General features: G+C 41.9%; 1 long non-coding RNA gene across 1 annotated transcript; it reads right to left on the reverse strand.

Annotated features, from left to right (window-relative positions):
• Positions 1–205: 205 nt before the first annotated feature.
• LOC105718668 (uncharacterized) lies at positions 206–26,982 on the reverse strand. The gene is made up of 3 exons (XR_001107805.2): positions 26,830–26,982; positions 26,563–26,639; positions 206–308 (listed from the first exon to the last, which is right to left on the reverse strand). It is a non-coding gene; the product is annotated as an uncharacterized LOC105718668 (long non-coding RNA).

A 26,982-nucleotide genomic window follows, 5' to 3' on the forward strand; every position in this document is an offset into this window, starting at 1 on the left:
GAAAGTTAATTTCTCAAATATTTGAACAATTTCCATTAAATTTCCCCTTTTATCATTTTCTCCATTAACTTTATGAAAAACAGTAAGCTTTTCTGTATATAAGAATAATCTCACCTTTCAAAAAGAAGATTGCCATTTCTCTGTAACATCAATAGTTATTCCTTATCTATTTTACTAGTATAGTCAAAGAATACAAACCTTGAAACAGATGAAGAGACATCAAGAAACTGCCTTTGCTTAGGTTGGCAACAGTTGATGATAAGATTCCAAAGGGGAATGCTGTAAGCAGGGTGAATTAGGAGATTGGACTGCAAAAGATTCAGAAAGACAAGATGAAGTTAGTTACATGAAGATAGCATCTAAAAAATGATGAAAGATGAAATTCAGGCAAGGTGTTCTGATGTATTGGCAACATGCAAAATGCTGCTGGACAAACTCCTAGGAATCACTTAACCTTAGAGGTAATTATGGAGTGAAAAATCCATTCAGGAGATTGCCTAAAAAGATAAATGCAAAAGAGATACTAAAAAAAAAATGCAATTAATGCTCTGAAATGAAAGGCAATGGGCAGGGGGGATCAGGATAATAATGAGACTTTACCCTTTCATGAAAGACCTTTGCATGTGTCATCTCTGTAACTCAGAGCACCCCTAAAAGACAAGAACCTCCCACATCATCATTTTATAGATGTGGAACTGAAGCTGAGGCACAATGAAGTGACTCGCCCAAAGCCACACAGCCAGTAAAGGACAAGGCCAGGACTTACATGTAGATCTTCCAATTCTAACTCCATTATCATCTGCTCTAAAGGACTGTCAAATCTGGTATTTCACTGAGGAATAATGACTTTGATTAGCACCATTTTATGGTAGAAGGCAAACTATCTTTCTGCCTTGAATACAATAGTGACCCATTACCTGAGGCCAACTGTGGTCCAAAAATTGGTGAGTACAGTACAATGAGATATTTTGAAAGAGAGAGACATATGCGTGTGTATATATATATATATATATATATATGAGAGAGACAGAGAGAGACAGGGTCTCACTCTGTTGCCCACAGTAGGGTGCAGTGGCACAAACACTGCTCACTGCAGCCTCAACCCCCTGGGTTTAAGCAATCCTTCTGCCTCAGCTCCTGAGTAACTGGGACCACAGGCATGCATCATCATGTCTGGCCAAGTGTTTTATTTTTTGTAGAGATGGAGTTTTGCCAAATTGCCCAGGCTCCTGGGCTCAAGGGATCCTCCCACCTCTGCCTCCCAAAGTGTTGGGATTCATAGGCGTGAGCCACTGTGCCAGCCTTACATAACTTTTATTACAGTATATTGCTGTAACTTTTCATTTCTTTATTATTAGTTATTGTTGTAAATCTCTTCCTGTGCCTAATTTATAAATTAAACTTTATAATTATGTATATAGGAAAAAACATAGTACATATAGGGGATTTCAGGCATCTAATGTGGGGCTTGGAAGGTATTCCCCCAGATAAGAGGGGACTACTGTATGTTCACCTGAATAATTTAGGGGAATGTTTAGAAGCCTTTATTATAGACATTGACTATCAGGTTATCCCCAGTCTCTAAATGTTTCCTGTGTCAATATACTCAGTTTCTGAGGGATATATATTAAATGTATGTTCCAGAAGACACTTTAGGCAAATATACCCATATTAATACAAAATAGGACTTAACCCCAAACCCACATGGGTTTCTACCCTGGTGAACTCAGCTGGGCTATTTCTTGGCTTCTGGCTGAATAGGGCTTAGTATGAAGGCAAACCAAAGATCATGGGCTTGAGTATTGCACTTGAAATCACATATACTTTTGCTGCTAATCTTGCAGGAAATTACAAAATAAAATTAACTGAGGTACAGCTTATACACTAAACTACATATGTGGTAAAGAACACACACCTTAACTGTACAGCTTGATGAATTTTAACATATGTATACACTGTGTAACCCCTACTATCAAGATACAGACCATTTCTGGTACCTGCAGGGCATTTTAGAACATCTATAAAAATGGACTTTCCCACTCTAAACTGTCAGGAGGGTAGGAGGATGGCCTTTGCCTATGGTCTTACTAGGACAGGCAAATACAAGCACTAATTTTTAAATTTCAGAAAGTTCTTAGCTCTTCAGAGGGAGACCCTGTGCTTAGTGAATCAGGCGTGAGCTGGCCAGCACTGTTTCCGGCTGTGTCTCTGCAGCATTTCCCCTTTCGGTAGTACTGTAGCTAGTTTCCCTCGGAGGAGCCACTCCTTTCCACGTGTTTGAGTCACACTAATCCCATCCTTCTGGCGACAGGGTTGGACGATGGGAACAAGGCCTAAGCCAATAAGCACGCTGCATTCCCAGCCACACTGACAGGCCTAGGCCCAATGTAAAGCAAGGAGAGTTTCGCTGAGACAGGGAGCCAGGATCAGGAAGGGTGGAGCCAACACACTGAGACAGAAAGCTGATCTGCTGACATGGCCCAGCGCCCTTATCTACCCACACCCGAAACAAGATCCACCCTTGGACTTTTAAGCTATCAGGCTCAATAGATTCTCTTGGGTCAAGCACTTTGCACTTTGTTTTCTGTCACTTGCAGTCAAAATGATCTAATAAGTTTCTGGGAGGGCTAAGTTGTCCCCTGTAAGAAAATGAGAGGAATTTTTTCTTTTCTTAAAAGAGAGTAGGCATAGAAAGGAGGGGAAAAGGAAGAGGAGGAGGCTGGAGGCTGAATGTGGCAGAAAAGGAATGAAAGATTTGTTTTTTAAGAACAAGGACAAGGAAGATGAATATTGTATGTTTTTGAATATACTGAAGCTGGCACGGCCTTTCAGAGTTGTTCTGAGTCAGGAAGAGCCTTCTAGACCTTTAAACTCCACATGGACCAATCATGGGATGCTGACTGCCCCAGGGAGGGGTTTGATTCTGCTGGGGGAGCTCTGAAGACTGTCAGCTGACATCCCAGAAACACCTAGAGGAATAAATCCTTCAGTCCTGAAAAAGAGATCTGGGTGCACAGTGCACAGCACAAACTACTTTCACCTTTCCCAAACTCCGGCAAAGCTGACTACATATAAAAATGCCTGTGTGTGTGTGTGTGTGTGTGTGTGAGAGAGAGAGAGAGAGAGAGAGAGGAGAGGAAAAAGGATGAGAAGGAGAGGAAGGCAGGCTGGCTGACTGGCCAGGATCTACATTGTATTGAGGTGATACAGAATAAGGAACACAAGAGGCAATGAAAAGATTATCTCTAAACTCAACAAATTCAGCAAAATAGGAGCTCGAAGCCAGAACTGACCATGGGAATGTAAGCCCTCTGGCAATGCATGGAATTGTTGAAGAATGACTTGGACTTCCACAAGTCTTGGTATGGGGGGTTGAGTCTATCTCCTCTACATCTTAAGGGGCAGGGTGACCCCAACTAACTAGGGCTGACATTATCCATAAGTCTATTTATTTGACAATAACATTACTTGCTAGTAAGAGTTTTCTCAGCCAATTCTAACTTTGGGTTGGTTAAACAGGAACCAAAAAGGCAAACAAATAAAAGTCTACATAGGGAATGAAAAACAGATAATGGCAAAATATTTTTCAAAAACATCTTGAAATAAGGAACCTCAAAATTAACAAACTCTTTCACTTTATTGATCTGCAAGAAATCTGATTCCCAAAGACCAAACATACCCAAAGGAAAACAAAATGCATGTACTTCGCTTTGTTTAATGCAGTTGCCTGTGCATTTGCTAGGCCTCCATGGACTTAACTCACTTGCAGTTCTCTGATGTTACCAGTTAACCCCAAATTAGACATTTACCACTTAATGGGAAAAACATGTGCTTTCTCTGCTTCCATCACTGCACCCTACCTTGGAACTTTTTCCATTCATTTAACATATATTAAATTCTAATGGCACTAGATGATACATAGGATACAGATTATAAAGTAGGCAAGATCTATGCCCTCAGAAACTACATAAGAAATGATCAGGGCCGGGCGTGGTGGCTCACACCTATAATCCCAGCACTTTGGGAGGCTGAGGCAGGTGGATCACGAGGTCAAGAGATCGAGACCATCCTGGTCAACATGGTGAAACCTCGTCTCTACTAGAAATACAAAAATTAGCTGGGCATGGTGGCGTGTGCCTGTAATCCCAGCTACTCGGGAGGCTGAGGCAGGAGAATTGCCTGAACCCAGGAGGCAGAGGTTGTGGTGAGCCGAGATCACGCCATTGCACTCCAGCCTGGGTAACAAGAGTGAAACTCTGTCTCAAAAAAAAAAAAGGAAATGATCAACACATTCTCCACTGGCTAATTCCAATGTCAAGAAAGCTAAGTATAGGTATGTATAAGCCAAGGAAAAGGAGAAGCCAGATATTGTAGGTTGGGTTCCCAGGGAAATAAACTCCAGCATGGAGAATAGTATGCAAACAGTATATTAGAGAGTATTCCCAGGATTGAAACCTGTGGGAGGGAAGGGAAGAAGCCAGGACTGGGAAGGAAAAGAAATAGTGCCCGAGGCAGGCTAAATTCAGACCTGAGGTCACTCCTCAGGGAGCACTGAAGGTGGCACAGCCTTTCAGCGTTGTTCTGAGTCAGGAAGAAACTTCTAGACCTTTAAACTCCACATGGACCAATCATGGGATGCTGACTGCCCCAGGGAGGGGTCTGATTCTGCTGGGGGAGCTCTGAGGACTGTCAGCTGACATCCCAGAAACACCTGGAGGAATAAATCCTTCAGTCCTGAAAAAGAGATCTGGGTGCACAGTGCACAGCATCTACACCCCCTGAAATTATTTAAGGGTTTGGAATTCAATTAATCTGGTGATACCCCAACATATTCCCCATTTCTTTTTGGGAGGTGGGAGTGGCTTTCCTGGGTAGTTTCTCCTTGAGCAAGAACCCATCTGATAAAGTTTTCCCAGAAATCGGCATGTTGCTTGGGCTGATAATGAAAATACTGACATTAGAGAGAAGTGGTCCAGAGTTGGAGTCACACAGAATAGTTGTGTTTTCACCGGAGCGGAATAAGTGCTTTGCATATTATTGACTCACTTAGATCTTTGGGTATATAGGGGCACCAGATAGTTGATAATACCTGTCAGAGGAAGGCAACTGAAATGCTGCTCAATCTCAGCTATTTGCAATTTGAACATCTACTATCAATGAAGACAGCAAGTGACCTCGCTTGTGAAGGACCCTGAGTTCAGAGCTGTTAGCTCTAGCTAACAGATCTGTTACCAGCTCCAACTCTGCAACATACTTTCAAGTATATTATTAATGTTCAGGAACACAGGGCAGTCAAGTTAGGACTTTCTTTCAACAAAAAGTAAATGATAAAATTATCTTCCGGCCAGGCGCAGTGGTTCACACTTGTAATCCCAGCACTTTGGGAGGCCAAGGCAGGCAGATCACCTGAGGTTGGGAGTTTGAGACCAGCCTGACCAACATGGAGAAACCCCGTCTCTACTAAAAATGCAAAATTAGCCAGGCGTGGTGGTGCATGCCTGTAATCCCAGCTACTCGGGAGGCTGAGGCGGGAGAATTGCTTGAACCCGGGAGGCAGAGGTTGCAGTGAGCCGAGATCATGCCATTGTGCTCCAGCCTGGGCAACAAGAGTAAAACTACATCTCAAAAAAAAAAAAAGTTAACTTCCAAGAACCTGAAAATTCTGTCCTAACATATAGTGTTCCCCAAGAATCCCAAAGATACATTTTTGCTGTGTTGATTGTTGTTCATAGCATGAAAGAAAAAAAATCCAAATTCTTATTTTTATTCTTCTCCTAGAACTACCTGCAGCCACTCCAGAAACATGGAAATAACTGCAACATCCACTTATTTTGCAAATACAGTTGGAAAGTGCTGCATTTCAGACAATGGAAATGAGCTTTCTGTATTATTACTCAATTAATTAATTTAATGGCCCCCATCAGATTATAAAGGCCAGTACCTCATAAATTTTTTCTTTGTGTAGGAGAAGCAAAGGAAAATAACATAGAACAGACAGCTGTGAACAGGCCCTGTGTTAATTTGATTTATAATCACCTAAAAAATAAACATCAGATGCTCTTAATTAGAAATTTTCTCCTCATTAGAGAAATATGCCTTGCCGTATTTTTATCGAAGAACCATTGTGGAGTTTGTAGAGAGTTTGGGGACGGCTCTGTGGAAAGTTAATCATAGCCTGCTCAGTTGATTATAGTATGCATTCTGTTTGCTTCTCATGTGAGTAGAGGGAGGCTTCAACTGCATGACATGAAAGGGCTGGACGTGCCAGAGAATTATGTATTGTGTTATTTGTTAAACTTTAGAACCAAGACCAATGCTTAATGCTGAAAACCTCTAATCAGCATTGGATTGTTCGGACTTAAAGCTGTGTTTATAATAATAACAGATAGTAGGATGAATGTATCTTCCATTTGCAAATTAAATAGAAACATACATTATAATTGAAAGCCCTTTAAAATTTCCCCAGATGGGGTTAAAAAGTAATCACTTAATGAGTTTTTATTGGGAAAAAATGGAAAAATATTTATTAAAATTATTCAATTACTAGAACCTGCTCTGTCCATAAGGAACAATAGGGGATATCAACACAAAGTAACTCACTGAAAGGTATTATAGGCTGGGGGTGGTGGCTCATGCCTGTAATCCCAGCTACTCGGGAGGCCAAGGCAGGTGGATCACTTGAGGTCAGGAGTTTGAGACCAGCCTGGCCAACATGGTGAAAACCTGCCTCTCCTAAAAATACAAAAATTAGCCGGGTGTGGTTGTACGCGCCTGTAATCCCAGCTACTTGGGAGGCTGAGGCAGGTGGATCACTTGAGGTCAGGAGTTTGAGACCAGCCTGGCCAACATGGTGAAAACCTGCCTCTCCTAAAAATACAAAAATTAGCCAGGTATGGTTGTGCGTGCCTGTAATCCCAGCTACTCGGGAGGCTGAGGCACGAGAAACGCTTGAAACTGGGAGGCGGAGGTTGCAGTGAGCCAAGATTGCACCATTGCACTCCAGCCTGGGCGATAGAGCAAGACTGAGTCTCAAAAAAACGACAAAAAAAGGGTATTATATTCTTCATACTAATTGATAAATAACTTCTAAGAAAAACAAGATATTATTGCTATCACACTAATTAATAATTATAATAAGCCAAGGTAGAGAGAGAAGACACTTCCCTTCTTCCTGCAGTATGATATCAAAGTCTAAGTAGACTGCCCATGAATATTTGCATTTTATTACAGTAAAGGATTTTCAAGTGTTTACTTAAGTAAAGTCCTGAAAATTTTAAGGACATCTTGCTTTGTTTTGCCCTGTTTATAACCTTACTAGCCACTTTACTTGGTTGAGGTGGGGACAGGGGCTCTGTTGCATTTTTTTCAGTAGATAATTATTTTTAGCCTGATTTAAATAATAGAGAAGCTCTGAAGACAGTTCTTGAAAGTTAGCAGCCTGAACAAAATCACATTTGGCTTACAAGATTTGTATTACTTCTGCCAGTGTTTACTATTGTTGTAGTGCATCTTTTGAGCCATTGGTATCTCTGTAGTTCACCATATATGGGCCAAGAACACCTGCCTGAAACAAATACATTCTACACTCAGCTGAGGCAGTGGGGTGGAGCTGATTTTTCTGATGACTGTAGAGGGTGACAAAGAGACACATTCTCATGAGCACCATATTAGTCTCTTCTTGCGATGCTATAAAGCATCTTGCAATGCTTTATAAATATAAAGGTAATTTATAAATATAAGAGATATAATTGGCTCATGGTTCTGCAGGCTGTACAGGAAGGATGGTGCTGGCATCCGTTCCTAGGGAGAACCTCAGCAAGCTTACAATCATGGTGAAAGGCAAAAGGGAAGCCAGCATTTCACATGGAAGAAGGGCGTCAAGGAGAAAGAGAGAGAGACAGAGACAGAGACAGAGACAGAGGAAGTGCCATACTCTTTTCAACAACCAGCTCTTGTGTGAACTCAGCCAGGAACTGACTCATCACCAATGGGATAGCAGTAAGCTATTTATGAGGGATCCACCCCCATGAACCAAACACCTCCTACCAGGCCCCACCTCCCAACCTTGGAGTTTACATTTCAACATGAGATTTGGAGGGGACAAATACCAATCTATATCAAATTCTATTGAGATAGACAGGCAAGAACGGCTCTTCTGCCCAGCTTCAGTCTACGGTTTACTTCTTCAGCTGACTCTTTACTTCCCCTGAAGTTCTATCTCACTTGATAAATGAAACAGAAAGTCCAGAATCCTTTGATGAATTTAGGTCACTGAAGGCCTAAGCATTTTTTTTCTTCTTATTAGAAGATTGAGTTCATTCATTTGCTTGTTCATTTGTTCAGTTGCTCAGTCTACAAGTATACATAGAAAGAGCGTACATTCTGAGACCCTCGGGAATGTAACAGTAATAAGGACATAGTCTCTTACATTGAGGAGTGTGGCGGAATCCTGACATCCCCCCTCCCTGGCCCCATGCCCTTTTTCTCCCCTGCTTGCCCAGTACACATATACCCAGGAATGACCTATTTATCTATTTCCTTCCTCAAGCTCCACTCTGCATCGTTTTTGTAAGATCATCTTATGCACTAAGCAGCGATTGCTTATGGGTAGTAAAAAGTGTTTTTAAGAAAGTAAATATTCCTTTGCTAACACATATTGCTGATTTTATATTACCTCACAGTCAACTGTAGTCAATTTATAAATGAAGAACCAGTTTTCTTTGTATTCTCAGAGCAATATGAGATGTGCCAGTTCTGTTATCATGCAGTCATTAGTATGTGGGTAAATTACATCTCTGTAGACAGTGTGGGAGATAAGAAATAGGCAATGTCATGCGGAATTTGGGAGTATGAATTTGGGAGTCACAAAGACCTGGATTTGAAACCATGCTTTATCACATAGAAGCTGTGCGACCTTGGACAAGTTATCTACCTTCTCTGAATCTTGATTTCCTACTCTACAAAAGAGTGATACTACTGGCTCAAATACATATGGTGAGACTTACAAATGCTGTTAGCCCAAGTTGTTCTCACTACGCCTTCATGCCTGGGCCTCACCAGCCTCAGAGCATGAAACAGATCTTCTTAGGGATAGTGTATTAGTTTGCTAGGGCTGCCATCACAAAAGATCATAATCTGGGTGACTTAAACAACAGAAATTAACTTTCTCACACTTCTGGAAGCTGGAAATCCAAGATCAAGTGGTTGGCAGGTTTCCTTTCTCCTGAGGCTTCTCTCCTTGGCTTGCAGCTGCCTGTGTTCTTGCTGTGTTTTTTCTATGTGTGCACACATCCCTGGTGTCTTGCTCTTTTCTTATAAGGACACCAGTCATACTATATCATGGCTTCACCATAATGGCCTAATTTTACCTTAATCACCTCTATTGAAGCCTTAGCTCCAAATTTCGAAGTACCGGGAGTTGGAACTTCAACATACCTCCTGTCCATATCACCCCGAACACACCTGATCTCATCTGATCTCAGACGCTAAGTCGGGTTGGGCCTGCTTTGTACTTGGATGGGAACTTCAACATATGCATTGAGGGGGTGGACACAATTCAGCCCATGACGGAGAGTAATGCAGATTTCACATTCATCAGCATCACTCAGGGCTCAGTATCAATCCCAGGAAGTATCTTTCAGGTGCCCAGGACTCTCAAGTTTTTCCACTCTTGCTCTGCCAGGAAATCACTTTGGAATCCGACTCCACCGTCAGCCCTGCCTGAGACCCCAATGGACACCTGATGCCCAGGTGCTCTGCCTAGTGCCTAGGATGCTCTCTTTGCAGCCTACACTGCAGCACAGCCAGGCCCTGGCAGTGGGGAAGAACACCACTCATTCCACGCCGTGTCACATCCAGTCACCGGGCCTCCAGCCAGGCTGCCTGTACTTCTGTGCTTCGGAGGCCCTTGTGAAACAGCTGATTCATCACCTGTCTACAGCCCCTTTCCCTATAGAATTTGGACAGTGTGGAGCCAAATGATGTGCTCTGTTCCCTCCCCTCATCCCTCAACATCAGGGCCTAGGGAGTGTCATCCCTCCTCACTCCAGGTTCAGCCCTCCCCTCCTCCCTCAACATCAGGGCCTAGGGCGTGTCATCCCTCCTCACTCCAGGTTCAGCCAAAAATTTCATTTATTCTGACTTCTGGCCATCACCTTCTTTCAAGTCATTCACATGCTCAGACAAATTGGGGCAGGATTCTTTTACATATAAACCCTGGCACTCTCTTGACATATATGTTCAATGGGCACCTTGAAGGGAACAATGAAATGTGTGCTAGTTTTGCTGTTGTGCGTCAAACTGTAACCGGGTTTTGTACTGTCCATGATTTCAGGCATCCACCGGGGGTCTTAGAACGTATGCCCTGCAGATAAGGAGGGACTACTGTTTACGTAAAGGGTTTGTCTCCTTGCCTGGGATGTTAGGATTATTGTCATTTTCATCAAACATTCTCCAAATGCTAACTCTTCTAGGTATTTCTTTCAGGTATGATGTCATTTAGTTCTCAGACAATCCCATGAGGGAGACACGGTTCTGATCTCTATTTTACAGATGAGCAGACAGTTAAGTCAGTAGCCCAAGACTGCACAGTTATCAAGAGGCACTGTCAGCATTGAGACGGGTTCCATCTGATCCCACAGGCTGTGCTCTTAACCATTATGCTCAGCAAGTGATATTTATCAGTCACGATCAATTAGTCAACTGATTTTATATAGATGCTAAATACACTTTAGTAGGTGGAGTGAGAAATATAAAGATGTATACGAAGTAGTTTTTTTCCCCAAGAGTCTCACAGCTTTATTGGGAAGATGTTTATACACGTGGAAACAGAACTGAAATTACAGGGCACTGAGTGCAAATAAATAGTGGAAATGAAATGCCTTATGCGTTCCAAAGCGGGAGTGGGAGAGCCCATGGTGTACCAGCACGGTCAAGGAAGGCATCATGAAGAACATAGTCATGAGCCTGGAACACAGGAGCTTTGTGTTTGATGACTGAATACATTAAGCAGACATTGAAGAATAAATAGAATCAGGAAAAACCTAGAGAAGGAGGGAGAAAAGGCATTTCAGAAGACTGAAGTAAGCAAATAAGTGCTAAATTGGAGGAAATATCAATATTCTTTATATTACTAATTTAGAGTGGCCTTAAATATATGGATTACCAGATAAATGCCAAGCAAATCTATTTTTGCAAAGCTCCTTAACCTCTTTAGCTTCACTGAACATTCAAAAACAGTAGATTTTGACGGTAACTGGGGTAAATGAATGAGGCTTTTAGAAGGTAGAAAACACCAGCCACAGATCTGTAACCAACCCAGGTCTCACCAGCTGCCCAAGAGCTGAAAGGAATGAATATCTTGACACACAGCCCAAGGATCTCTGTTCAAAACAACTCGAGAATACTTGGGGAGAATAGAAATATACCACTGTTTCTCAGTGTGCTTTTACATATTATCACCTGAAAGTGTCTAAAAACAAGAGGCTACATGTTACCAGAGCAAACAGAAACCGTGCAATTAATTTTACATTAACCCAATGCTGAAGCTAGTTCAAAGGTTTAAAAACGAGACAAAAGAAAGCCAGCCATGATGGCTGAAAACAAACACTCTACCAGCAAAAGTCAAGCAATAATAATGACAATATAAAGCAGTTTTACTAGGTGATGTCTGACCACACAGGATGCTGGGAATTGGGTTTTGTTGATTGAATGCTGTGCCAGCAGTGTCCATCTGAAACAGCAGTGCAGCACATGCGTGGTAGCATATTGTGCATGGCAGCACATAAGCTCCTGCCTTCAGAGTTGTTTGAAACCGAACGTTCTATGCATTTTGTGTGATTTGAAAATTAAGTGGACACCAGGACATAGCAGTACCTTTTAGAGCCAGGCAAAGAAGGTTCCTCTCCTGGGCCACATAACTTAGAGAGTTCTGCTTTGGCTCTCCCCAAGCCATATCTCTCCTAATGGAACAAGGAATTCATAAGGCCAAATGGATGTGCCCACCTGGAATTGAGCAATCCCATCCCAATCTTGGCCAAATATCTTGAGGCCACGTACAGGACCTCTGAAGACCTGGCCCCCACGTCTATGCTTTGGAGAGGAGGCTGTACCACTGGTGTGCAAACCCCTCACCATAGAGTAACCAAGGTGCTGCTGCCTGTGTGGTGTAGACAGAGCTCGAATGCATGGTCTGGGGTATCCATGCCATTCACATAGGGTCCTTCTCCTTCATGACTGATTCAGGACAGAGGGTTCAGGAGTGGGGAGGTAAGCATTATACCTTAGCGAGGCTCAGGGCCAGCTCTCCCTATGTTACCATGCTGCAACATAAAACTTTGGGAAGTCCAACAATTCTAAATTCAAACCTGACCTGCTAGTTCATTATAAAGGTGCATTTTTCATGATATGCAATTTGTCAGGTGTTCACTTGATTTATACATTTTAAATATGTAGACATAATATATTTAGCCATATATGGTTCCCCTTTGTATTCTTGCCCTGGGCCCCATAAATGCTTGCTGTGGGTCCCGGAAACATAAGAGTCTGACAGAAGCAAAAAGGACAAGGAGATAATATTTTCAATCCCGTCTCCTCTTAATCCAGGGCTAGGACATCCATAGCAGAGATGGGGAGCTGGGTGGGCTGAGTGCACGACTAATGCCACGTCTTTCTGTTCTTTCTTCTTTCTTTAATTTCCTTCCTCATTATCTGATTTCTCCATAGACTGGAAGACCAGCCAATGTCCACCTTGGGCATTGCTGAGGTGGTCACCACTGGGTACATGAAGATCACTCACAGTCACTCAGAATTTCTTTTTTTTCTCTCTTTTTCAATTCACTCTGTTGCCCAGGCTGGAGTGCCGTGGCACGATCATGGCTCACTGCAATCTTGACTTCCCAGGCTCAGGTGATCCTCCCACCTCAGTTGCCTAAGTATCTGGGACTACAGGCATGTGCCACCATGCCCGGCTATTTCTTTTTGTTTGTTTTGTATTTTTTTGTAGAGAGAGGGTTTCACCATGTTGCTGAGGCTAGTCTCAAACCTCTGGGCTCAAGCAATCTGCCCACCTTGGCCTCCCAAAGTGCTGGGATTCTGGGATTCCAGGCATGATCCACCGCACCCAGCCAGTCACTCAGAATTTCAAAAATGTGAATTACCTACGCAATGACACACTCCCCAAGGTGGGCGAACACCCAGCTCTGCCTCACATTCTAAACCAGCTCAGTTGTTTTCCTATTTTTTTCTGGTTTTCTGAGTCCTTTCCTAAAGTTGGCCATTCCTATCCTTGGAGTACAGTGTGCTCAATACATGATTTTAACGGATGATCAGTGCCCTTCCTTGCCCCTAGATCTGCATCCGCTGCTTCATTGAGTATTCATGTATCTTACTTTAAATAGAAATTAAACCAGAGTCAGTTTTAAAAGTTCTTCCACTTAAACGTGGCTTTCATTCAGAGTATCTGGAAGAAATTCCCTTTCCTGGTCTTACATTGATGCATTTTGCAGTATGGATTGGAGAGGAGGGTAAATAAGGAAGCAGACTTTGGGCAGAGTTTGTACCAGCAGTTGTATTGATTTCACTAACCTTTAGACTCTCGGATTGAGGAGCTCACTCAAACTTAAAGGAGAAAATACTTTAAAACTTGCTCATAACTTTTAAATAACGATAACAAATTTCTTGACAATCTGACCTTGGGCGTGCCTGAAAAGGAGCTGAAACACCAGACTCTGGTGATATGTTTACTTTCCAAAGCGATGGGAAAAGAGGTGGCCTTGAGAAAGGGTCTTGAGATCTGGATACAGAAAATGTACGTTGAATTTGAGCAGTGCTTCTTATTAGCTATGCACCTTTGAGTAGGTTGCTTACTATCCCTGAACTCTAGTTTCTTCAACCGCAAAATGGAAATACTGTCTAGTACTCCTGTCTAGGAACAGGATTGCTGTACATCTCAAATGAGATTATGAATGGAAAAATACCTTGTGAACTAAAAGCCCTGTGCAAATGGTTTGTTTGTTTGTTTTTTGAGACAAAGTTTCTCTCTGTTGCCCAGGCTGGAGTGTAGTTGCACAAGCATAGCTTACTGCAGCCTCAAATTCCTGGCTTCAAGTAATCCTCCTGCCTTAGCCCCGCAAAGTGCTGGGATTATAGGCATGAGCCACTATACCTGGTGTTAGTTATTATTAAGTGCTGATTACAAGGCCATTTATTCTCCAGTTCTTGGAAGAAGGGGATAGAGAAGAACTGTCAGAAAAAAAGAGAAAAAGTCTTGGAAAATGGTGAAGATGCAGATTAAACCAGAAGCTACTCTATTTAACATTCACCTTTCAGACCTGTGTCATGGGTGCTGAATAACTAGCACTGAGCATAGATGAAACTGACTCCTTAATCAAACTTTGCCCAAGAGTCAATAAATTTTTAAAAATCAATATTTGTATTTAAAGATTCAGAAATGTCCTCATCATATCTAAGTAAATATGTAAGTAAACAAACTGCAAACTTCCCTAAAGTATAGGGAATTTTTAAATGAGCAAACAAGAAACTTCGTAAACATTTAATTTTCATCTGTTTTGTTCACTGAAGTGTTCCCTGTGCCTAAACCCAGGGCCCGACACAGCAGGCGCTCATGAATTACAGTGTATATGTAAGTATGCCATAATTTGAGGGGCTAGCTTCTGACTCTTACACGGTTCACTAACAAGACCTGCACTTGCTATTCCAGTGAGAAAAAGTCTTTGGTTAGCTGAGACCTTGTGCCTCAATGATAAATGTTTTTTACATGAAAGCGTTGAGTGCAACTGGCTTCCCTCCAAGAGATGTAAGGCTATGCAATGCACTCATACTTGTGGCCTTTGGGAATATGGTCTCCTACCAGCAGGAGGATGGTTGCAACATCAAGTGTTTCTTGTTTCAGAAATGACTTTCATGTATGCAACTTAATTATTTTAAAAGCCTCTTTGATATGTGTTATCTCACTTGATTAGATCCACAACCCAGTGAGGTCGGCAAATGACCGAAATCTCCATTTCGTGCTTGAGAAAAGTGAGACCCAGTGAAGGGAAGTAATTAATGACGAGTAATGAGAAAGAAGAGAAAAATCTAAATTGGGTCCCTTAAATTCTTGTCTAATGATCTCATCCCACCATGATGTATACACGTAGTCATAATTAATACACCGCTCATTAGTTGTTTATCTATGGAAAGATACCTAAATGCAAAAAAATTTAAGCAATTACTGTATTTGGTCTAAGTTAAAGCAATCTTCACTTGAACATAAATGGTCCAAAAATTCTTCCAAAGGAAATTCTGTTTTCTAGGTTTTCTGAGTTATTGCTTATCTCCACTTTCCCCTTCATGCCTGGACACAGCTTTTGTGGATGGTGGCTTACTGCTAAGCATTCATCACTCCTATTTTCATTCTGTTGGGGAACGCGTTCTCTGACTTCTTGTTCTTTATGATTTAAGAAATAACCTTCTTTTACATAATTTCTACTTCCTGCACCCTAAGTAAATTATGACAGTGATAAATACACAAAAATTAAAATCCATGAAAAAGGACATGAAATCCTATTTATGAAGGAACTTCATGTAAAAAAGTATGCCCTCTGCTGGAATAGTGGTGACATGACAAATAAAATTGGAAAGAAATGTGTCGTTCTGCTAAAGACCAACCTGACACCCATAAGGCTTTATTATCATTTAAAGAGCCCCCCTCCCCCGCCTTCACCACCAATTAGGCTGTACCAGGTGGCTCACTCCTGTAATCCCAGCACTTTGGGAGGCCAAGGTAGGAGGATCGGTTTAGTTCAGGAGTTCAAGACCAGCCTGGGCAATATGGTGAGACCCCCATCTTGAAAAAAAGAAAATTATAAATTACATGAAGGCCACCCCCCCAAATTTTATGTCTCACTTCCTGATATAGTTTGGCTCTGTGTACGCAGCCAAATCTCATCTTGTAGCTCCCATAATTCCCATGTGTGGTGGGAGCCTGGGTGGGAGATGATGGAATCATGGGGGCAGGTCTTCTCTGTGCTGTTCTCCTGATAGTGACTGGGTCTCACAAGATCTGATGGTTTTAAAAACAGGAGTTTCTCTGCACAAGCTCTCTCTTTTTGCCTGCCGCCATCCAAGTAAGATGTGCCTTGCTCCTCCTTTCCTTTTGCCTTCCGCCATGATTGTGAGGCCTCCCCAGCCATGTGGAACTGTAAGTCCAATAAACCTCTTTCTTTTGTAAATTGCCCAGTCTTGGGTATGTCTTTATCAGTAGCCTGAAAACAAACTAATACAGTAAATTGGTACCAGTAGACAGGGGCACTGCTGAAAAGATACTGAAAATGTGGAAGCGACTATGGACCTAGGTAAAAAGCAGCAGTTGGAACAGTTTGGAGGGCTCAGAAGAAGACAGGAAAATGTGGAGAAGTTTGAAACTCCCTAGAGACTTGTTGTCCATTCAAAATTTTGCTGCAGGAGTGGGGCACTCATGAGAACCTCTGCAAGGAAGTGAGAAAGGGAAATGGGTTTGAGCCTCCACACAGAGTCCCTACTGGGGAACTGCCTAGTCGAGCTGTGAGAAGAGGGCCACCGTCCTCCAGACCCCAGAATGGCAGATCTACTGACAGCTTGCACAGTTTACCTGGAAAAGCCACAGACACTCAACACCAGCCCATGAAAGCAGTTAAGAGGGAGGCTATACCCCACAAAGCTACAGGAGTGGAGCTGCCCAACACCATGGGAACCCACCTCTTGCATCAGCATTACCTGTATGTGAGACATGTACTCAAAGGAAATCATGTTGGAGCTTTAAGATTTGACTGTCTTGCTGGATTTTGGACTTGCATGGGTCCTGTGGCCCCTTTGTTTTGGCCAATTTTTAGCCATTTGGGATGGCTGTATTTACCCAATGCCTGTACCTTCATTGTATCTAGGAAGTAACTAGCTTACTTTTGATTTTACAGACTCATAGGTGAAAGGGACTTGCCTTGTCTCAGATGAGACATTGGACTGTGGACTTTTGAGTTAATGCTGAAATGAGTTGAGACTTTGGGGACTGTTGGGAAGGCATGATTGGTTTTGAAATGTGAAGATATGAGAGCTGGGGCCAGGGGCAGAATGTTACGGTCGGGCTCTGTGTCTTCACCCAAATCTCAAATTGTAGCTCCCTTAATTCCCATATGTTGCGGGAGGGACCTAGAGGGAGGTAACTGAATCATGGGGGTGGGTCTTTCCCATACTGTTCTCGTGATAGTGAATGGGCCTCAGGAGATCTGATGGTTTTTAAAACCAAGACTTTCCCTACACAAGCTCTCTCTTTGTCTGCTGGCATCCATGTAAGACATGACTTGCTCCTTGCCTTCCACCACGATTGTGAGGCTTCCCAGCTATGCAGAACTGTAAGTCCGATAAACCAAGACTGGGCAATGTACAAAACCAGAGGTTTATTGGACTTATAGTATGTATGACTTTATCGGCAGTGTGAAAATGGACTAATACACTGCCTGTTCAAATTTACTTCCATCACATACCCAGTCCAGAAAATCCAGACTTCAGCAGCAAGATAAGAATACACTATTGAGTTCTGTGTAGATATGAAATTCCTTTCTAGACCAAAGGATTATCTTTCACAAAGTATTTATGAAAACATTTCAGTAGCAAGTAAAATATTTACCTCTTAAACATTTTTAAATAAGAACTTAGAAGATGATGTAGTAGCAGAAACACAAAAAAAATATCCTCTCTACCCTGCCTTCTCTAGCTGGTAAACTCCTATTCATGTCTCAGGACCAAACTCAAGTGCCATTTTTGTTTTCATTTTAATTATACTCCTTTAAAGAGCACTAGCCACTTTCTTTCCTGTGCTCCTATAAATAGACTTTGCATTTTTATACTGTGTTAAAATCATTTATGCATCTTTCTCCCCATAACTACTCCAGAGGCATTAAATGAGAACTACAAAAACATATAAAATGTTCTCCTTAAAATTGAGTTTCACATGGCATTTTATTTTCATTTTTTGAGATGCATCATAAGTTTTTTTTAAAAATTATTATTATTAGTGTAAGTTTCAGGGGTACAAATGCAGTTTTGTGACATGGACATATTGCATAGAGCAGTCCAGGTTTTTAGTGTAACTGTCACCCAAAGAGTGTACCTTGTACCCATTAAATAATTTCCCATTCCTCATCCACCTCACCCTCTCACCATTCTGAGTCTTCAATGTCAATTATTCTGCACTCTTACGTCCATGAGTGCACATTACTCAGCTCCCACTTGTCAGTGAGAACACGCAGTAATTGACTTCCTGTTTCTGGGTTATTTCATCTAAGGTAATGGCCTCCAGTTCCACCCATGTTGTGGCAAAAGACATGATTTCCTTCATTCTTATGGCTGCATTGTATTCCATTGTGTATATCTACCACATTTTCTTTAGCCAGTCATCCACTGATAAACACTTAGGTTGATTCCCTATCTTTGCTATTGTGAATAGTGCTATGATAAACATATGCGTACAGGTGTCTTTTGATATAATGTTTTTTTCCTCTGAGTAGATACCCTGTAGTTGGATTGCTGGATTGAATGGTAGTTTTATTTTCAGTCCTTTGGGAAATCCCTGTACGGTTTTCCATAGAGGTTATACTAATTTATGTTTCCACCAAAAGTGCACAAGTGTTCTCCTTTCTCCACATCCTCACCAACATTTGTTATTTTTTCACATGGTATTTTAGATAATTATAAATTATTAGAGCTAGAATATATTTGCAAGATTAATTCAAATATAACTCTTCCCTAAGCTTACCCCTAACATGTCATCCCATTTGATAGATGAAGAAACAGAGCTTGTTAAAATAAGTTAAATACATAAGGTTTTCTTAGGTAGGAATTAGCAAAGTAAGGCTATCATCCCCATCTTTTGAGTTTGATCACTGTCTGTCTGCTTCAACATAACTACCTCCTTTCCACATGGTAAATCTGCAATAATATATCTTGCTAAGCTCTTCAGGGCTACTTAATCTGATGTCCTTGAATTTCCCAAAATGATGTGCAAAATTTGTGTGCATGTAGTGTAGGTCCTGCCTTTATGAGTAAGGCCTTCCTTCTCTGAACATTCATTTATTCATTCAACAAATATGTATCAAAGACTCCATGTGCAATCCTCAACAAAACACTAGCAAACCCAAACCAGCAACATATATAAATGTATACCATGATGTGTGATTTTTTTCCATGAATGTCCAACATCTGAAAATCAGTCATGTAATAATCTGTATTAATAGAATACGGTATAAAAATTACATAATCATCAAACTAGGTACAGAAAAAAAATCTGATGAAATGCAACACTATTTAATAAAAGCACTCAACAAACTAGAAATAGAAGGGAACTTCTTAAGCCTGTCAAAGGACATCTATGAAAAACTTCAATTAACATCATACCCAATGGTGAAGGACTAGCTGCTTCAGCCTAAGACCAGGAGCACACAAGGATGTCTTCTCTCACCACTTCTGTCAGCATTGTACTTTCAATTCTAGCCAGAGCAACTATGTAAGAAAAAAAGGCATCCAGATTGGAAAGGAAGAAATAAAACTGTCTCTATTCGCAGATGACATTATGTTATATATAAAAAAAATGATAAGGAATACACACACACACACAACAAACTATTAGAACTAGTCAACAAGTTCAGTAAGGTTGCAAGATGTACAATCAATATACAAAATATGCATATTTCTGTACATTAGCAATGAACAATGTGAAAAATAAATTTAAAGAATAATTCCATTTATAATTGCACCAAAAAGAATAAAATATGTAGCAATGAATTTAATAAAAGAAGGGCAAGACTCGTACACTGTAAACTAGAAAGTATTGTTGTTGTCTGCTGTGGATGGTATAGCGGTGAGCATAGCTGCCTTTCAAAACCTTGCTGAAAGAAATGGAAGAAGATGGAAATAAATGGAAACACATCTCATGTTCACAGATTTGAAGATTTAATATTGTTAAGATGAAAATATTTTCCAAATTGACATACTGATTTAATGCAATCCCTCTCAAAATCCCAGCTGCCTATTTTGCAGAAATTGACAAACTGATCCTAATATTCATATGGAAATTCAAAGAATCCAGAATAGCCAAAACAAGCTTGAAAAAGAACAAAGCTAGAGAACTCAGATGTCATGGTTTCAAAACCTACCACAAAGCTATAGTAATGAAGATGGTATAGTTCTAGCATAAAGGTAGACAGAAGAATGAATGCAATAGGATCAAGAATTCAGAAGTACTCTCACACTTACAGTCAGTTGATTGTCAACAGGGCTGCAAGGACAACAAACGGTACTGAGACCCCTGGGTAGCCACATGCAGAAGGGTGAAGATAGATTTCTACACCACATGAAAAATTAACTCAATGTACTGTAGACTGAAATAAAGGTGCTAAAGCTATAAAAGCATAAAAAGAAAATAGAAATAAATCCTCATGACCTTGGATTAGGCAATGGTTTCTTGAACACAAAACCAAAAGCACAAGTAATTAATTAATTAAATAATTACATTTTACTTCATCAAAATTAAATGTTTTTTGAGACGGAGTCTTCCTCTGTTGCCCAGGATGGAGTGCGGTAGCGCAATCTCAGCTCACTGCAGCCTCCGCCTCCCAGGTTCAAGAGAATCTCCTGCCTCAACCTCCAGAGTAGCTGGGAATACAGGCGCCAGTCATCACACCTGACTAATTTTTTATTTTTACTAGAGACAGGGTTTCACCATATTAGCCAGGCTGGTCTAAGAACACTTACAATTCAACAATAAGAAGATAAATCACTAATTTTAAAACAGGCAAAGGCTAGAGTTTCTCTAAACTCTGCAGGTGGTGATTTGGGACCACACATTGGAAATTCACAATTATATCCTGAGGAACTTCAACGTTAACCTCCCGTTACATACATAGGTCTGAAATACAATTGTGGAAAAGTTCATATTCTTCCCTTGGGACTGTTGGATGCCAGACAAGTTAGAGAATTTAAGTAATCTTCTCAGGATAAGATGGGCAAGAGAAGGAGTGGAAAAATACGGAATAGGAAAGGTCATCCTTGAACTAGGACTGCATTGGAAGGAGTAGTTGAGAATTTCCTGAAAGTTAAAAAGGTTTTGTCAACACAAGGTACACATAAACTGCGGGAGAGCTAGGAATGGGAATAGAGTAGTGCCACCTTTTCTGAGATTCCGTTCTGACTCTGAGGCCAGAGAATCGTTTGAGGCCAAGAGTTCAAGACCAACCTGGTCAACATAATGAGACCCCCATCTCCACAAAAAATAAAAAGTTAGTGTGGTGATGCACACATGTAGTCCTAGCTACTCAAGAGGCTGAGATGGAAGGATCACTTGAGTCCAGGAGTTCAAGCTTGCAGTGAGCTATGGTCATGCCACTGCACTCCAGCCTGGGTGACAGAGAAACTCTGTCTCTAAAATTAAATAAAAGAGGCAAAAAATATCAACAAAAATTTTTCTGAAAAACTGATATGCAAATGGCCAATAAGCACATGAAAAGATGCTCAATATCATTAGTCATTAACCAAATACAATTCAAAACCACCAGGATATACCACTTCACATCCCTAGGATGACTATAATGTAAAAAAAAAAAACAGGCCAGACACAGTGGCTCGCCTTTAATCTCAGCACTTTGGGAGGCTGAGGCAGGTGGATCACCTGAGGTCAGTCTGAGACCAGTCTGACCAACATGGGGAAACCCTGTCTCTACCAAAACTACAAAAATTATCTAGGCATGGTAGCGGGTACCTATAACCTCAGCTACTTGGGAGGCTAAGGCAGGAGAATCGCTTGAACCCAGGAGGCAGAGATTGTAGTGAGCCAAAATTGCACCATTGCACTCCAGCCTGAGTGACAAAAGCAAAACTACATCTCAAAAAACAAAAAACCAACCAACAAACAAAAAAAACAACAGATAATAACAAGTGTTGGTGAGGATGTGAAGTTGAGACCCTAATACTTCAGTTGGAAACGCAAAATGGTGCAGCCATTTTGGAAAATAATCTATAAATCTGACAGGAGTTGAAAGAATTTTGTTCATGGCTCCTTTATGAAATGGTTTAGGCTCACACCTAGGGTAAGGGCTGTGCTAACAGATTGTGAACTCTCTGAGGTGGGCTGCATGTAGTGGCCCCTTGTGGCAGAGGTGGAACCCAACACTTAGTGGGCACTGACTCAGTGTTTTGGGGTTGAATGCTAAGACATCTATGAGAAGTGACTTCGCTAGATCAGAACCAAATCTCAGAAAAGGCATTACAACCCTATTTCCATTTCCAGCTCTGCTGCGGTGTTATGTGTACCTTGTGTTGACAAAACCTTTTTAACTCTCAGGGAATTCTCAAACACTCCTTAAAATACAGTCCGAGTTCAAGAGCAACCTTTCCTGTTCATTACTTTAATACTCCTCCTTCTGCCCATCTCACCCTGAGGAGATTACTTAAATGCCCTGACTTGTCTGGGTCCAGCAGTCCCGGGAAGAACATGACCTTTTCCACAATCAGAGTTCAGACCTATATGTGTAACAGGAGGTTAACGAGGAAGTTCTGATAGATCTCAAGATAAAATTGTGAATTTCCAGTGTGTGGTGCCAAATCACCATGTACAGAGTTTACAAAAAATGAATGAGAACTTGTCACATGATTCTTACAACCTCACACCACTTTGACTCCAGAACAGAGGGGAAAGCATTAGATGCAGAGGCCGTCTTCAAAGAAAGCTGGACTCTTTGCCGCATGCCCTCTTCTGACAAATCTAGCATGGCGATGGATTCTTCAGTTGAAAATCTTAGAATACCCAAGATGTTTCTTGGTGCTCTGGACTTGGGTCTGACTCCTGCCAGAACATTAATGAGTGAAAAAAAATTTGCTCAACTCCTTTGGTGGCCATGCCAGGAAAGGGCTGTAGCCTTCCTTGAAGATGGCAAAAGCTTTCAAAGTTTATTGAGCTCATAATAAATAAGTGTTTCCTGTGGGGCAGAGGTGGGCCACACAAGATTCAGAGATGGCAAGGGGTCATCTTGGCTTCTTTCTGAGTTGCCAGGAGGAGGGCAGGATCCATGGCATTGAAAACTGGGGCAAATGCCAGGGACTAGAGAAACCGTGAGTCATATACAGAATAGAGTAACATCTGCTCAGCCTAGCAAACTCAGGAAAGCAGAGTCCAGCCAACGACTTGCAGAAAGCCTACAAAACCACTCTGCAAAAGAAAAAGTCATCTTTCCACATTGCTAGGTCCAGAAAGCAGCATGCTAGCTTTCTATGGTTCTAGTTCAAGCAAGACCTTTCTTTTCCTTTCCTTTTCTAATCTTTTTCTCCATCAACTGTAAAAGACATTCAAAATGGCTAGCAAGTTAGAATAGGGGGTTGGGGAGAGGAGAGAGAAAGTTATTTGACTGTTGACCCTCAGTATCATTTCTGCCCTTCTTCCATGCTGAAATTCTGCAAACCACATTCCGCAGATCCCCTTGCTAGGAGCCTGGTGTGAGGATCTGTCAATTGAGGCACTGGTGGAACATGGAAAAGGGAAAGAAGGCTGTTTTTTCCTCCTCTAGCAATGCCTGCAACAGCAGCAGCAACAGCAATGGACAGCTCCAGGCTTTGGTGTTAACTATGACCTTGAGCGGCATTGGTGGTGGTTTCGGCAGCACCACTGGGAGTGCAGCCTTCTGGATTTCCGCTCAGCAGAACCGGCAGGTCCCACAGCAGCAGAGTCCCATCTCTAGCAGTTGAGCAGCAACTGTGGGGTTACGAGCTCCAGCTCACAGCTTCCTCATCACTTTCCTTCTTTTGCTCCTTCAGCCTTGTCCCTTTGGAGCCAATGTGCTGCATTAAATCCCTCTCTCTTGACATGTGTACTGCAGTGTCTATTTTTCTGACCAGACACTGTATGATATACTTCTTTTTCTTTTTTTTAGATGGAGTTTCACCCTGTTGCCCAAGCTGGAGTGCAATGGGGTGACCTCCACCTCCAGGGTTCAAGCGATTCTCCTGCCTCAGCCTCCTGAGTAGCTGGGATTACAGGCATGCACCACCATGCCTGCCTGGCTAATTTTTTGTATTTTTAGTAGAGACAGGGTTTCACCATGTTGGCCAGGCTGGTCTCGAACTCCTGATCTCGTGATCCGCCCACCTCAAACTCCAAAAGTGTTGGGATTACAGGCGTGAGCCACCGCACCTGGCCCACTTCCTTTTTACATTATAAGTTTCAGACTAAAGCAGGACCAGATGACATCTGGGGAAAAGCAAAGTTGAATCGAGTTCAACATTTAAATTTGTTTTGGAGTAGATATTCTAATTTCTGAACAACTGTTAGCCTTGTAAAGTGAGAGTAGGTCTCAATGTTGCATAAGAGTGAGATGTTAAGTCATAAGCCTACCAAGGGCTAGGAAGATCACCTTTATGGAATAACTTTATAGGAATAGTAGGAGGCTACAATAAAACTGTGTTTTGGGCCGGGTGCAGTGGCTCACGCCTGTAATCTCAGCACTTTGGGAGGCCGAGGCAGGTGGATCACGAGGTCAAGAGATAGAGACCATCCCGGTCAACATGGTGAAACCCCGTCTCTACTAATACAAAAAATTAGCTGGGCATGGTGGCGCGTGCCTGTAATCCCAGCTACTCAGGAGGCTGAGGCAGGAGAATTGCCTGAACCCAGGAGGCGGAGGTTGCAGTGAGCCGAGATCATGCCATTGCACTCCAGCCTGGGTAACAAGAGCGAAACTCCGTCTCAAAACAAACAAACAAACAAACAAACAAACAAACTGTGTTTTGATTATGTCATGAGCGATGTTTGTATAACAAACTGCTTATATATGTAGACATGTGTGTTGGAGAAGTGGTCTGTCTTAATGACCAAAATGGGAGAGCAGAGTCTAAGAGTGTGTAGTCACCAGGCTCCAAGGCGGCCCCCAATGGCCTCTCTTGATTCATGAGCTTGTAAAATGCCCTCCCACATTGAATTGGCCTGACTTGTGTAATTCATAGGATATTCTGGGTGAAAAAAAGACATTGCAGCTTCTGCCTTGCTCTCTGGTGGATCCCTGGCTCTGAAGTTCATCTGCCTCATCATGAAGACTTTCAAGTACCTTATGGAGATGTCCCCTTGATAACAAAGTGAGGCCTCCTGCCAATAGCCATGTGAGTGAGATCCTCCAGCTTCTGTAAAGGCAATGACAGCCTTGGCAGACATCTTAAAGAAATCTCAAACCAAAGTCACCCAGCTAAGTTGCCCTTGGATTCCTATTCCACAGATAGCATGTGAGATAATAAATGATTATTGTTTTAGGTCTCTGAATTTTGAGCTAATTTGTTACACAGAGGTGGCTAACTAATACAGGATAAGAGAGGCATTGGTTCTAGGTACAGGAGACAGAGCAGGGAGCACAAGGACTAAGTCCTGGCCCTCCCACATGGTGGCTATTGATTCAATTCACATCCACACAAACTGGTAAAGTGAGTGTGCCTGGTGAGCCCTATGGGACAGCCTGCCACAAGTGATAATGTCAAGTGGAGACCTTGATGCACTCTAGACAAATAGAGAATTGGATCAAGTTTGTATCGGAGACTATCTTTAGAGTCCTCTACTACTTTGTAATTCCCCGCAGACTCCCATGAGACATTTCAACTTACCCTCTCCTGGTGCACTGCTACCCCTCCTTTCTTTATCTAGCTTAACAAACCACTTCACATCAACATATTTTAAGAGCTGGCTATGATCAAGGCCCTCAAAGATCAACAAAATACTATTCTCCTAAAAGAGTCTTGCATTTATAGACTACTTTGTGTTGGGAATATACTGCATTTGCCTCTAATCTCAAAGGTAGAGGTTAATTGTAGTCTGTTTCAGTGGGACCTGAGATTCTGCATTTCCAGGAAGCTCTCAGGTGATGAGAGTTCACCACACTATGAGTACAGAGAACTAAGGAACTCTGCAGGTGTAGGGATAAAAGATAGAACAGGGTACCTAACAAATGCATGCACTCTCAGGATGAAAGAAATTCAGTGACTCAGATCAAACCACGTGTAAAGATTCTGGTTCAACTTAGGTCCAAGATCTGTCCCAGCCACCATGATTGAAACCTGCAGGGTGGCTTGGTCTTGTGTGTCCCTTGCCTGGGAGGCTTTCACAGAGGAATAGGCAGGATAACAAGGGGGAAAAAAGTTCCATTTTGTTCAGTACATAGATTAAATATTCTAGGTTGGAAAAGACTTTCACAGTCTTCTTCAGTCACCTAACCTGCGGTTGAATCACCCCCATGTCATCCCTACCAAGTCATTGTCCAAGCTGTGTTCAGATACTTCCATAAGCTCACCACTTCCCAAGACAGTCCATTTTTTGTTTGGGCAGTTGTGATTGAAGAAAATTCTACAGAATAAATCACATTTTTTTGTCTCCAAGTTTCCAATGACTTCCTGAATGTTAGAGTCATTTAAAACAAATCTGTAGGCCTTTATATATTTAAAGATGGTTCCCTAATTTGTATCAAATTTTCCTTTCTACAGGTTAAACATCACCGGTTTCTTTACCTGGTGCTGCTTTGTCATGTAGCTTGGTCTCAGATGATTCTTAGATTGTCCCACTGAGCATATCCCAGTGTTTCCACCTGAAAGAAGAGAATCTAGATGAAGCAGGGAGAAAACCAAACTTTAAAGGCAATTTTCTAGCCATAATGAGAAATATGGGTTTCAAATTCAGAATACTGTGTTCTAGAGGGTTCTAGCCACACTGGGTGAGAGGGCCATGCTTACTCTACACTCCTGTGAAGTATACTTAGCTTTAGGCTCCTTTTTTACCTGAAATATGCAGGTGCAGGTGCAGTTGGTCTCTTCTCACAGGTCTCTGTTTCTCAAAGCCATGTCCTCAGAACACGTGGATTAGAATCAGCTGGGATCCTTTTTGGATAGAAACGCTGATTCATGAGTCTCAGCTTGGTCCTAGGAAATCAA

This window comes from Aotus nancymaae, unplaced genomic scaffold (assembly GCF_030222135.1).
Source record: "Aotus nancymaae isolate 86718 unplaced genomic scaffold, 86718_ANA_hifiasm-v0.15.2.pri h1tg000041l, whole genome shotgun sequence".
Taxonomy (NCBI): Eukaryota; Metazoa; Chordata; class Mammalia; order Primates; family Aotidae; genus Aotus; species Aotus nancymaae.